The following is a 12,254-nucleotide window of genomic DNA, read 5'->3' on the forward strand; positions in this document are numbered from 1 at the left end:
ACACACACACACACACACACACAGAGAGAGAGAGAGAGAGAGAGAGAGAGAGAGAGAGAGAGAGAGAGAGATCTTAAATGAAGTTAAGCAACTTGGACCAACAAGTAGTAGCTCCTCACAAGAACCTAATACCAACAAGACCCCCAGCACCAGATACCAGAGACCATTGAAGGAAGGTTTAGTCAGGGTTGTCCAAATGACTCCTGTCTTAATTTGAGTTTCATTGCTGTAAAGAGACACCATGACCAAGGCAAACAAAAAACAACATTTAGTTGGAGCTGGCTTATGGCTTCAGAGGTTCAGTCCATTATCATCATGGCAGATAACATGGCAGCATGCAGGCAGACATGGTGCCAGAGAAGGAGCCGAGCATTAAATACCTTGATCTGAAGGCAGTCAGAAAAAGGCTCTCTTTTGCAGGCAGTCAGGAGGAGGGGGTCTCTTCTGCATGAGCAGAACTTGAGCACTAGGAGACCTCAAAGCGGAACTACTCAGTGACACACTTCCTGCAACAAGGTCACATCTCCTAATAGTGCCACTTCCTATTGGGTCACGCATATCCAAACCACCACAACTCACACTGTAGTTGAGTTGGTTGCTTCTCAGGGGTTGAAGTGAGCCTGCTTTTCTGAAGAAACCACAAACCAGGACACATGACCTGGATGACTTTAGCTGGATCTGACCTGTAAGCCTTTGTTCTATGGTCTATCATTCATAATTCCAGAAAATACTACGAAAACTATCAAGGGAAGGAATCAATTAGACAGTCCTGTCCATCTTCAACACCTATGAAACATACAAGTTATTATCATGGCTAGGGAGGCATAAAGGTGCAATAAGTGGCCACCAACAGCTATCTTAATAGCAATAAAGCCTACTCAAAAGTGGGGGAATCATGTAGGAGGTTGGTCTGGTGCTGCTTGTATTCAAAGGCTAAATTCTGTCCCCCAAGATCTGGTTGCTCCAAGACAAGCAGATCCTCACATATACCAGCCTTTGTTATGTAACCCTTACTCTCCATGTTATTCATGATTGGTTAATAAAAATGCCTACAGCCTGGGCTGGGCAGAGAGGGGGGGCAGAGCAAAGGTTCCTGGGCTTGGGCTCTTAGGCAGAGATCAGGAAGAAAGAGGAAGAAGAAGGATGAGGTTGCCATGGGGTAGATGGATCGTGAGCACACAGCCCTGAGGGCCAACCTATTGAGTAGGAGCAGTCCAGGCAGAACATGGCAAGTGTTATCTTGGGGTTATTGACAGCGAAGTAGACAAAACAGCATCTGCCCAACTGGGTTGATATCTGCCCAACTCTAATGCTTTAAGGCTTATTCTAAATATAAAGGCTTTTGTATATTTTATTTGGTAACTATACTGTCTAAGTGGGATAACCCTCCCCCCCCCCCAAGGAATAATATTTATCACTACAAAGTCTGGAAACCTAGCCAGTTTTCAGAGGCTGGTGAGGTCATGGATCAGCGTAATCCATCACCACATTCTAAAATCTTATCCTTATGCCCACAGGTAAGCATGACTACCAAACCTCACTGAAGCTTTTCCTTACAGAAAATGGAAACGATCGCAGAAAACCACAACTGGACATAATGCAGAGATCAATGGGTCATGGGGAGCCAGCCCAGTGGATATAGCTACACCACAGCTCCTGCATCTCTGGCCAATGGAGCACTGTGGAAGAGAGGGGCACAAAGAATCTAAGAGCCTGAATAACAGACGTCTGCTGTGAAGCACTGTTCTATAAATCTCTATGTAAACAAGATAGGAACAAGAGCAAAAATCAACGGACATATTAATGTAGAAGGAGAAAAAATTCTCAGGGTCTAACACCTAGGCAAAAACCTACCAACAACAATGGACTGGGAGAAAGAGGCTTAGCCTCTCCCAGAGATGAGCCTTCTTCCTCCTACTGATTGTCTGCTGCTGAGTTGTTGTCAGCCTCAAAATCGTATGTACAAAAATAGCAAAAATGGACTCAGTGGGTTGTAAATAAATTGGATATATTTGTGCACACACAAAGTATGCAATAAATATAAAAAAATGAGGCTAGCAATTTGAGATTGGAGATACATGGAAGAAGTTTGAGGGAGGGAAACTGAAATGGGGGGGTGGGGCGTGCAGAGGGAGGAAAGGGCCAAGAAAGTGATGCAATTCTATTTCAATTAAAATATTTTGCCGGGCAGTGGTGGCACACACCTTTATTTCCAGCATTTGGGAGGCAGAGGCAGGTGGATCTCTGAGTTCGAGGCCAGCCTGGTCTACAGAGTGAGTTCCAGGACAGCCAGGACTACACAGAGAAAGCCTGTCTCAAAAAAACAATATATATATATATATATATATATTTTAAAAAATAAAAATATCTAGTCAATTGTCACAATTAAAAAAACATGTAATGAACGTATACCTAATGTCTCCTTATGTGACATTTCTATGATTAAAGATTCCTTTGATCCATGTTTCAATGTTTATTTTCTAATCAGTGTTTTTTTCCTCCAGCCTGCACCATGTGCCAAACCAAAAAAAAAAAGGGGGGGGGCTGGTGAGATGGCTCAGTGGTTAAGAGCACTGACTGCTCTTCCGAAGGTCCTGAGTTCAAATCCCAGCAACCACATGGTGGCTCACAACTATCTGTAACAAGATCTGACTCCTCTTCTGGAGTGTCTGAAGACAGTTACAGTGTACTTACATATAGTTAATAAATAAATAAATCTTTAAAAAACCCAAACAAACAAAAAAACAAAAAAACAAAAAAAACCAAAACTCCTCAGCTTTGGATTAAAAAGGGAATATATTGGCACATACCTTGCTTAAGATCTAAGCTTAGTTACAGATTAAGCAGCTTCAAGCCCTACAACTGCACATACAACCTCACCTGAGGTACTGAGCTATGTTCGTCTTGGAATACCTGCCTCTTTCCCAAGTATATCTTTTCAATTAATCAATAAATTCACCAACTTTGCTTCACCCTGAATCACATCACTTTTGTGGCACTCTTGAGGACTGGGTACACCTGAGTAGAGGCCTCCTCAAGCTTTGGGGAGGAGTACTCAGACATTGAACTGTATTTTACACTGCCAATAATAAGAACAGGGTCTTGACTTTTGACTTTTGACCTCACTTAGCATAAGGATCTTTAATGAGCCTTAAATCTCATCTGCAAAAACAGGGAAACCCTACTGGGAATCAGGGCTTCAACTTAATGAATTCTGGTGTTGGAGGCATCCAGTTCAGTTCAGAAGAGATGGATTAATATTATTTCTACCTGCCCTTCCACAGCTTAGTAATGAAGTTCCAGGTTTGAACCTAAACACTGTACACACACACACACACACACACACACACACACACACACACACACTTTAACTGTTCTTCCAGGTCACAGAAAGCATCTAAAACAAGACAGCTAAGGAGGTTTCTAAGACACACTGTGAAAAGAACTATAAAAGTCAGATCTGAGAAGGCAGTTTATAATGTTCATTTTTTTGTGCTCTTTCATATATATTTTCAATCTTTCTCTATCCTGATCTTTGTCCCAGGAAGATGATGTTCATGGACTCCATCAAGTTTCCTCCATAGAGATTATTGGATGTCAGAAAATAATGAGATCTAGATACACTATTCCTTCCTGCTCTGTTGCCACAGGTTATGATACCGCCAAAGTTTGCAGCTTAGGCCATACCATTTTCTAATTCATGCCCTTCACTTCTCTTGCCTCATCATAGCTAGGAATAGGTATCACTCCTGGCTGTTAACAGTACCCAGGTACAATGTGAGAAACACTGGACTGGACACCCAGCCTCCTGCTTGGACACCCAGGCTGCTGCCTGGACACCGGGCCTCCAGCCTGGACACCTGGGCTGCTGCCAGGACACCGGTCCTCCTGCCTGGACACCCAGGCTGTTGCCTGAACATCCGGCCTCCTGCCTGGACACCTGTCCTCCTGCCTGGACACCCAGGCTGCTGCCTGGACACCCGGCCTCCTGCTTGGACACCTGGTCTCCTGCCTGGACATCTGGGCTGCTGCCTGGGCACCTGATAGGCACCTGTGCAAATGTGCCTAGGTGAGAGAATAATGAACTGGACATCTCCCATTCCCATTCGAGGCTGTCTGGTCACTAGAGTGTCGATAGGTAGCTTTAGGACAAGGAGGGTTTTGGACAGTGTGATTCCTTAAGGGGCTTCTTATGCTTCTAGAATGAACCACTGATAGCTACTTAAGCACATACACCATTAGTAAGCCCTAATACTATATAGCTCATCAATCACACTCAAAGACTTCATTTTCTTAATGTAAATAGAGGTCTTTTAGCTTTAGAAATCATTGCTAATTTCTCCTCCCCTGTTATCCCCCTGAGCCTAGATATATGCTAGACCTAGTCCCTTCAAAGTAAAAGTTTTCTATTGGCCATTTAGTGGTTAATATGTCACTTTTAAAAAAAGCAAGATCATAGTTGTTTTTGTTGTTGTTGTTGTTTTTACACTCCTAAACTTTACAGTGGAAAAGGCGAACACTCCTCCACTGCTGGTGGGAACGCAAACTTGTACAACCACTTTGGAAGTCAATATAGCGGTTTCTCAGAAAATTGGGAATTGATCTACCTCAAGACGCAGCTATACTGGGCATGTACCTGTAAAAGTAACTTTTATTAACCTTCTGTAATTGTCATCTCTGAGGCTTACTGCCTTGGTTTGTTAACCTAGGCCTAGAGCTGGAAGCTTCTATCCTTGTACAATCTAATGTAGGTCTATAATGTTTTCAGCCTCTGAGACTTACTGCTGAGCACGCTCACCCTTTCTAGTTCTTTCTGTGCTCTGGCTGGTTGGTCAACTCAGGTGTTCTGACTCAAAATTCCTTTCCATGCTGACTGATCCAAACTGGCTTCTGTTAGCTTTTGACTGAGTTGCTCTGCTTGGCTTCATACTAACTTTGATTATATGTTTCAGTTTTCTGGCTCCTTCTCATCCTCTGGCTCGTTCACCGGTGTCTAGCTTGTTCTCTTTCTGCAAACTGTCTTTCTAGAACTGGTCTGGTAAAACTGCCTTCTTTTTCTGCACTACCCCTTCTTAAGTAACTTCCCTTCCCTTTCTCATGAGAGTTGCTCATATCCTATTCTATCAAATCTTTCTCTGATTTATTACTTTGCCACTCAATTATACATCACTTTCAAACATTGATGTTTCTTTCTACAAACTAACTTTACTTTCATTGTTCGGGATTAAAGGTGTTACTAAGAGTGTGTCTGTATTCCAGCCAGAGTAACTATGATGCTGGATTAAAATTCCTCTACATATACCCAAAGGACATTGCATCCTGTCACAAGGACACTTTCTCAGCTATGTTCATAGCAGCTTTATTCATAATAGCCAGAAACTGGAAATAACCTAGATGTCTCTCAACTGAAGAGTGGATAAAGAAAATATGGTACATTTACACAGTGGGGTATTACTTGGCTGCTAAAAACAATAATATCACGAAACTTGCAGACAAACTGATGGAACTAGAAAAAAATCATCTTGAGTGAGATAACCCAGACACAGAAAAACATACATGGTATGTCCTCAATTATGAGAGGTATAAAGTAAAAGACAATCATGCTATGGTTCACGGATCCAGAAAAGTTAAGTAACAAGGAGGGCTTAGTTGGGGAAGCAAGGAATGCCCTGGGAAGGGCAAGTAGAATAAAGATTGCTGGTGGACTGGGGTGGGTGAGGATGGGAACAGGAGGAATCAGGTAATGGGGGTGATACTTAGAGAAACAAATGGAATTGGGTGACAGTTGGAAACCCACTGCAATGGAAACTGCATAAAATCTATGAGAGTAATCCTGGCAAAGACCTCTAGTTATGGGGGGTATAAACAGAGCCTAAATGGACCATTTTCTGTAACCAGGCAAGTCCTCAAGGGGACGAATTAGGACACTAACCCAGCCACAAAACCTTCAACCTAGAGTTTGTACTGCCCGTCTAGTGTTCTGGGACAGGAGCCTAGCAGAATTGCCATCAAAGAGACCAGAGAGACTCCATCCAGCAAGTGATGGGAGCAGATGCAATGTCCCATAGCCAAACATTCAGTGGAGTTTGTGAGTCCTTTGGAGGAGTGGGAGGAAGGATTGGAGGAACCAGCTGGGTCCAGGACACTAAGAGAACATGAGAATATGGCCCACAGAATCAACAGACTGGGACTCATGGAGTCTTGCCGAGATCAGGGAGCCTGTCGGGGTCTAACCGAGGACCTCTGCACACAAATTATGGCTGAGCAGTTTGTTGTCCTTATGGAAATTTTAGCAGTGGGAGTAGGGATGGGGGCTGTCCCTGACTCTTATACCTACTGTGGGACCCTTTTCCTCCTTTGGGTTGCCTTGTCCAGTCTCCATGTGGTGGTTTGTGCCTGGCCTTAGTGTAACTTGTTCTGCAGTGGTTGGTTGATGTCACTGGGATGCTGCTCTTTTCTGAGGAGGAGACTGGGGTGAGGGAAGGAAGGGAAAACTGCACCCTGGGTGTAATATGAGAAAGAGAAAGAGAGAGAGAGAGAGAGAGAGAGAGAGAGAGAGAGAGAGAGAGAGAGAGAGAGAGAGAGAGAGAGAGAGAGAGAGAGAGAGAGAGAGAGAGAGAGAGAGAGAGAGAGAGAGAGAGAGCCAAAATAAGTTGGCCTCATCTTTTAAAAAAATGTTCATTTGCCTTAGCAATTAGGGAAATGCAATTCAAAACAACTTTGAGATTTTATCTTACCTCAGAACGTCATAGATCAACAAAACAACTGACAACAAATGCTGGCTATGTGGGGGAAAGAGAAGGAGGTAAGCTTGGTGGGCTGACTCTGCAGTCATCACAGCCTTTAATAAAGAAGACCTGAATATTTCCCTAGGGCGTGTGTGTGTGTGTGTGTGTGTGTGTGTGTGCTTGCTGTGGAGGCGCTTCCTTAGATGCTTGCCCTGCTGACCAGAAGCAAACAGTATAATTTCCTGCCACCTGAACCCATACTTCGGGGCGAAATGTAAACTTTTTTTTTTTTTAAAGATTTATTTATTTATTTATTTATTTATTTATTTATTTATGTAAGTACACTGTAGCTGTCTTCAGACACGCCAGAAAAGGGCATCAGATCTCATTATGGATGGTTGTGAGCCACCATGTGGTTGCTGGGATTTGAACTCAGGACCTTCGGAAGACCAGTCAGTGCTCTTAACCCACTGAGCCATCGCTTCAGCACAAAATGTAAACTTTTACTACCCTGATCCAGGAAAGACCTGATTTTCTGGGCTGACCGTTCCATCCTTGTATGTTTTCCCATCACTCTACACAAGAATTGGAATCGAGAACGCAGTCTAGTCGAGACTGAGGAGCAGACAACATGGCGACTGCGTCCTTAGAGCGGGCTCCAGTCGCCATAGTAACCAGACCACGCCTGCCTGGGCTGGGCGTGCTGAGAAACCCTGAGCGCTTTCCACCCCGCCTCTCTTTTGCGACAGTTTCAGCGACGTCACGGCAGTTGAGGCCGGTGTCAACCGATTTACGGCAATTGAGGCCGGTGTCAGCTGATTTACTGCAGCAGCAGCGGCGGTGGCTCCTTGCAACCAGGCAGGGTGAGGGCGGCTACGTCGGCGTGGAGTCCCTCGGGGTCGCCCACCCGGACTTTGCCCCCCTGGTCCTCCTCGCCTACACCGCCTCCTTTGCCTCCTTTGCGGCGGCGCCCACAGCATCCCCTACAGACATGATTATCGCCTGAGGTGAAGATTTGACAGGTAGGAGAGCTTTGGAGCCTCCTTGTGAAAGCCCGGCTTTAGAACTTAGCCTTGGAAGGCAGGGGTTAAAGGTCAAGGGTCACGAGCCCTCCCTAGCTGGAGACCTCCCAGCTGTCAGATTGTTCTGGTTGGCTGCTGCTCTGTTTGGTACTTCAGCTTCAGACCACCTCCAGGAGGGCTGGCTTGCTTTCTTCCTTCCTTTCTTCCTTTCTTTTCTTTTCTTTTCTTTTTTGAAGCATTGGGGTCCATCAGGGTCCCTTTGGGGTCCCTAGCCTGGTGACATTTGCTGCTTCTGGAGAGTGGCCCTAGTCTTTAGGTGGGACACAGGGATTTGCACACAGGGATTATCTAGTTGCTCGCAGGGTCAGGTGACTAGTGATGATCGTGGGTATTTATCGGTTCTTGCCCTGGGGACCCTACGATCGGACTTCCCTTTCCCTCTTGGTACTAGTCTTTAGTTGGTATTACTGGCTAAGGGGGCGACACTGTTAGAGGCTCATCTTTTTTTTTTTTTTTTGAGACAGGGTTTCTCTGTATAGCCCTGGCTGTCCTGGAACTCACTTGGTAGACCAGGCTGGCCTCGAACTCAGAAATCCGCCTGCCTCTGCCAGAGGCTCATCTTTGAGCTGCCTCTTGGCTGCTCTCTTTTAGGCCTTGCTCTGACGGGATGTCTGCTATTCTTCTAACTGGTGGATCCTGGCATTCTGAAATTATGCTCGCAGCCAGAGCTATCTAACCTGCCTTCGATTTTAAAATTGTATTGTTTTTATACCATCTGCAATGTCTGCACCTTAGGTCCTGTGCAGAATTCTGTGGTTTGTATATTCTGGAACTCTTTCTGTTTCAGGTGCATCACAGACTAATACTAGTTTTCTTGCTGCTGACTTTAGTGCTTAGTCAGTACCAGCTATATATTTCTTTTATTGTAATATTTCTCATGGGACAAAAACTCGAATTCCTTTCTTTTCTCCTCCTCCTCTTCCTTCTCTTCTTTCTTTCTTTCTTTCTTTCTTTCTTTCTTTCTTTCTTTCTTTCTTTCTTTCTTTCTTTCTTTCTTTCTCCGTAAGAGGTTGCCTCTCCTAATATAGCTTTGACTATCCTAGAACATGCTGAGAACACACCCTAGTACAGGCTGGCTTTAAACTCACCGAGGAAGCCTGTCTCTGCTTCCTGAGTATTGAGATCAAAGGTGTGTGTTACCACAATGATTCTTTTCAATGACATTTATTTCTTACAATGATCAAATACTATATGAAAGAAATTGAGCTGTTGGAATTTTGTTGCATAAAATTTCTAGCACAGTGACCTCTAAGGTTATTGTAATACCGGTCTGAGAGACATGTAAAAGCCACGTGATTCCTGAGTATAAAATATTCATCCAGAAACTTAGAATACCTTAGATACAATTTGAAAAACACAAGAAAACCAAGAAGAAAGAAGACCAACATGTAGATACTTCATTCCATCTTAGAATAGGGTATAAAATACCCATGAAAGGAGTTACAGAGACAAAGTTTGGAGCTAAGATGAAAGGATGGACTATCCAGAGACTACCCCACCCGGGGATCCATCCCATCATTAGCCACCAAACCCAGATACTATTGCACATGCCAGCAAGATTTTTCTGAAGGGTCCCGGATATAGCGGCCTCTTGTGAAGCTATGCCAGTACCTGGCAAGCACAGAAGTGGATGCTCACAGTCAGCTATTGGATGGAAAACAGGATCCCCAATGGAGGAGCTAGAGAAAGTACCCAAGGAGCTGAAGGGGTCTGCAACCCTATAGGTAGAACAGCAATATGAACTAACCAGTACCCCCAGAGCTCCTGTCTCTAGCTGCATATGTAGCAGAAGATGGCCTATTCGGCCATCATTGAGAAGAGAGGCCTCTTGGTCTTGCAAACTGTATATGCCCCAGTACAGGGGAACGCCAGAGCCAAGAAGTGTGAGTGGGTGGGTAGGGGAGCAGGGGCAGGTTGAGGGTATAGGGAACTTTCGGGATAGCATTTGAAATGTAAATAAAGAAAATATCTAATAAAAATATTCATATATTTGTTGAAGCTCTGCTAGATTATATTGTAGAATAAGCTGGAGAGGTGTATACTTTAGCAGGGTAGTTCTTGGGAGTGCTCATATCCTGTGGCTGCACTGGCGCTTAGTGGTACTCAGTACCCCATCCCTTTTTCCAGACGATTATATATAAACTTAAACCTCAGCTTACAATGAATTTGAGCTTTAATTTATTCCCACATGCTAGGCAAATGTTCTACCACCAAGCTCAGTCCCCAACCCTGAATTTGGGCATTTTTCTGATAAGCATTTTATCTTATTTTGGTTTTTCTTCTTTTAAAATTGGCTATTCATCTGTTTACCCACTTTGATTTTGTAGTTCCTGTCTTGGTCTGTTGCTGATAGCAGAGAATCAGTTTTTTTTTTTTTTTTTAAACTGTGAAGTAGGTTGTTTTTGCTTATAGTTGTGGAGGTCCATCTTCGTGTGGGCCTTTTGTGATGACAGCCTTAGCTGGGTACTGGGGCAGCACGGGTGTCATCTAATCAGAGATGGGAATGCACAGGTATGTGCATGTGTGTGTACTGTGTATCTTCTGGCCTCTCTGCTTTTATAAGATTACCTGTATTTAACTACTGGGCTCCATCCTGAGGACTTACCTGATCGTAATCACCTCCCAGAGGCCTCACCTCTAAATGTCCTAAGTTAGTTTCCACTGCCTGTATTTACTACCTTACAACGAGGATGAAGTTTCACCACTAAACCCCGCTGGACCCACTCCGTCTGGATCCAGACCATAGCACAGATCTTTGTTGTCAATCTGGATGTGTTCATCTGAACATGACCAGTGTTTCCTAGACACTAGTTCGGTAAGTTTTACAAATATATGTCTTCTCTATACTCCATTTGTCAGTAACCTTGTCTGTAGTACACTTCACTGAACAGACACTTTCAATTTCAATTTAATAGATTTCCCCCTACATTTAACTTGTGGTTACAGGTTTTGCTTCTGAAATCTTTCTTGACTATATCTCAAAGTAAGTCCTCCTGTGTTCAGCATTACTGATTTTGTAGTTTTCCTTTAAAAATTTCCCTTTGTATGTCACCACATGTTGTGATCCAGTTTCTTTTCCATACATTGTGCCAATTTTCCTATGTTCATTCTCATTTTCTCCCAATAGTAATGCCATACCTACGGGTTATATTTTGATATTTATTCTAGCACTGGATCTTCTTCCTTTAGTTTATTTTTCGATGTGTCCTCTGGTGCCGTGCTTTCTGTGTTCCTTGTAAGATGTTTAATTACTGAGATAAAGTCTCACTTGCAGACCTGCCTGCCTGGCCTCAGCTTCTGTGCTGACCAAGCTGGCTTCTGCCTCCTGAGTGCTAGGATTAATCCTGCCACACCTAGCTAGCTTTTGTTATTTCTGTTGTGCTTGAGTGTGTGTGTGTGTGTGTGTGTGTGTGTGTGAAAATGTGTATGAGGCCAGAGAGGGCAGTTGATCCCTGGGGTTGGAGTTCCAGGGAGTTGTAAGTCACCTGATGTGGGGACACTGTGCGAGGAGTGGGCTCAGGAGAGAAGGTTAGGGTTTTGTTTTAGGATATGTTAAAGTTGCAGAGCTTTAGTAAGTTATTCAGAGGAATTTGGAGTTCAGAAGACAGACCTAAGCTAACAAGGGAGTCATCATTGTATGGATAGTGTTTTATTTTGAAGAGGGGAAATGTTTTCATTGGGTTTTCACTGTGCTGCAAAGCTACTGCTTTACTTGCAAAAACTGCAGCAGCCAGTGCAGCTGATGGTAAGACTGCAGCAGCCAGTGCAGCACATGGTAAGACTGCAGCAGCCAGTGCAGCACATAAATGTAGCCCTTCATCTGACACCAAATAACACACACTTTTCTGTGCTCCCAGGGATTTCTGAGAAGATACAGTTTTCCCCTTAGACCCAGGGATAGATATAAGTGAGTTATAAATACTCTCACAATACTGTGTGAAACTTACATTGTTCTCCTGAAATACGGGATTTTTATATCCACCTTTTTTTTTTTTTTTTTTTTTTTTTTTTTTTTTGGTATTGTGCTGGCTAGGTTTATGTTCTCTTGACAGAAGCTAGAATCACTTGGGGAAAGAGAAGATCAACTTACAGAATGCCCCCACCATCTTGGCCTGTGGTGCGTTTTCTTGAGTGATGATTGGTGTAGGAGGGCTCAGCTCACTGTGGGCGGTGCCACCTCTGGGGTGGTGGTACTGGGTGCTTGAAGACAGCAGGCTGAGCAAGCAGTGAGGAGCAAGCCTGTAAGCAGCATCCCTCCATGGCCTGCATCAGCTTCTGTTTCCAGTGTCCTGCCTTGACCTCTTTGATGATAGACTATGATGTGAAAATGTAAGGAAAATAAGCCCTTTCTTATGAAAGTTGTTTATGTTCATGGTGTTTTATCACAGTAACTAGATCAACCTAACTAGAGAGGTACAACATTCTTTTTTTTTTTTTGGTTTTT

At 43.8% G+C, this 12,254-nt stretch overlaps 1 protein-coding gene across 2 annotated transcripts in view; it reads left to right on the forward strand.

Annotated features, from left to right (window-relative positions):
- The first annotated feature begins 7,525 nt into the window (after nucleotides 1-7,525).
- Wdr7 (WD repeat domain 7) overlaps nucleotides 7,526-12,254 on the forward strand; it is a 277,721-nt gene continuing 272,992 nt past the window's right edge. For both annotated transcript variants that reach the window (XM_021215119.2, XM_021215120.2), the window contains exon 1: nucleotides 7,526-7,750. The gene's annotated coding sequence lies outside the window, so the exon portion shown is untranslated. The remainder of the gene's footprint in view (nucleotides 7,751-12,254) is intronic.

This window comes from Mus pahari, chromosome 15 (assembly GCF_900095145.1).
Source record: "Mus pahari chromosome 15, PAHARI_EIJ_v1.1, whole genome shotgun sequence".
Classification (NCBI taxonomy): domain Eukaryota; kingdom Metazoa; phylum Chordata; class Mammalia; order Rodentia; family Muridae; genus Mus; species Mus pahari.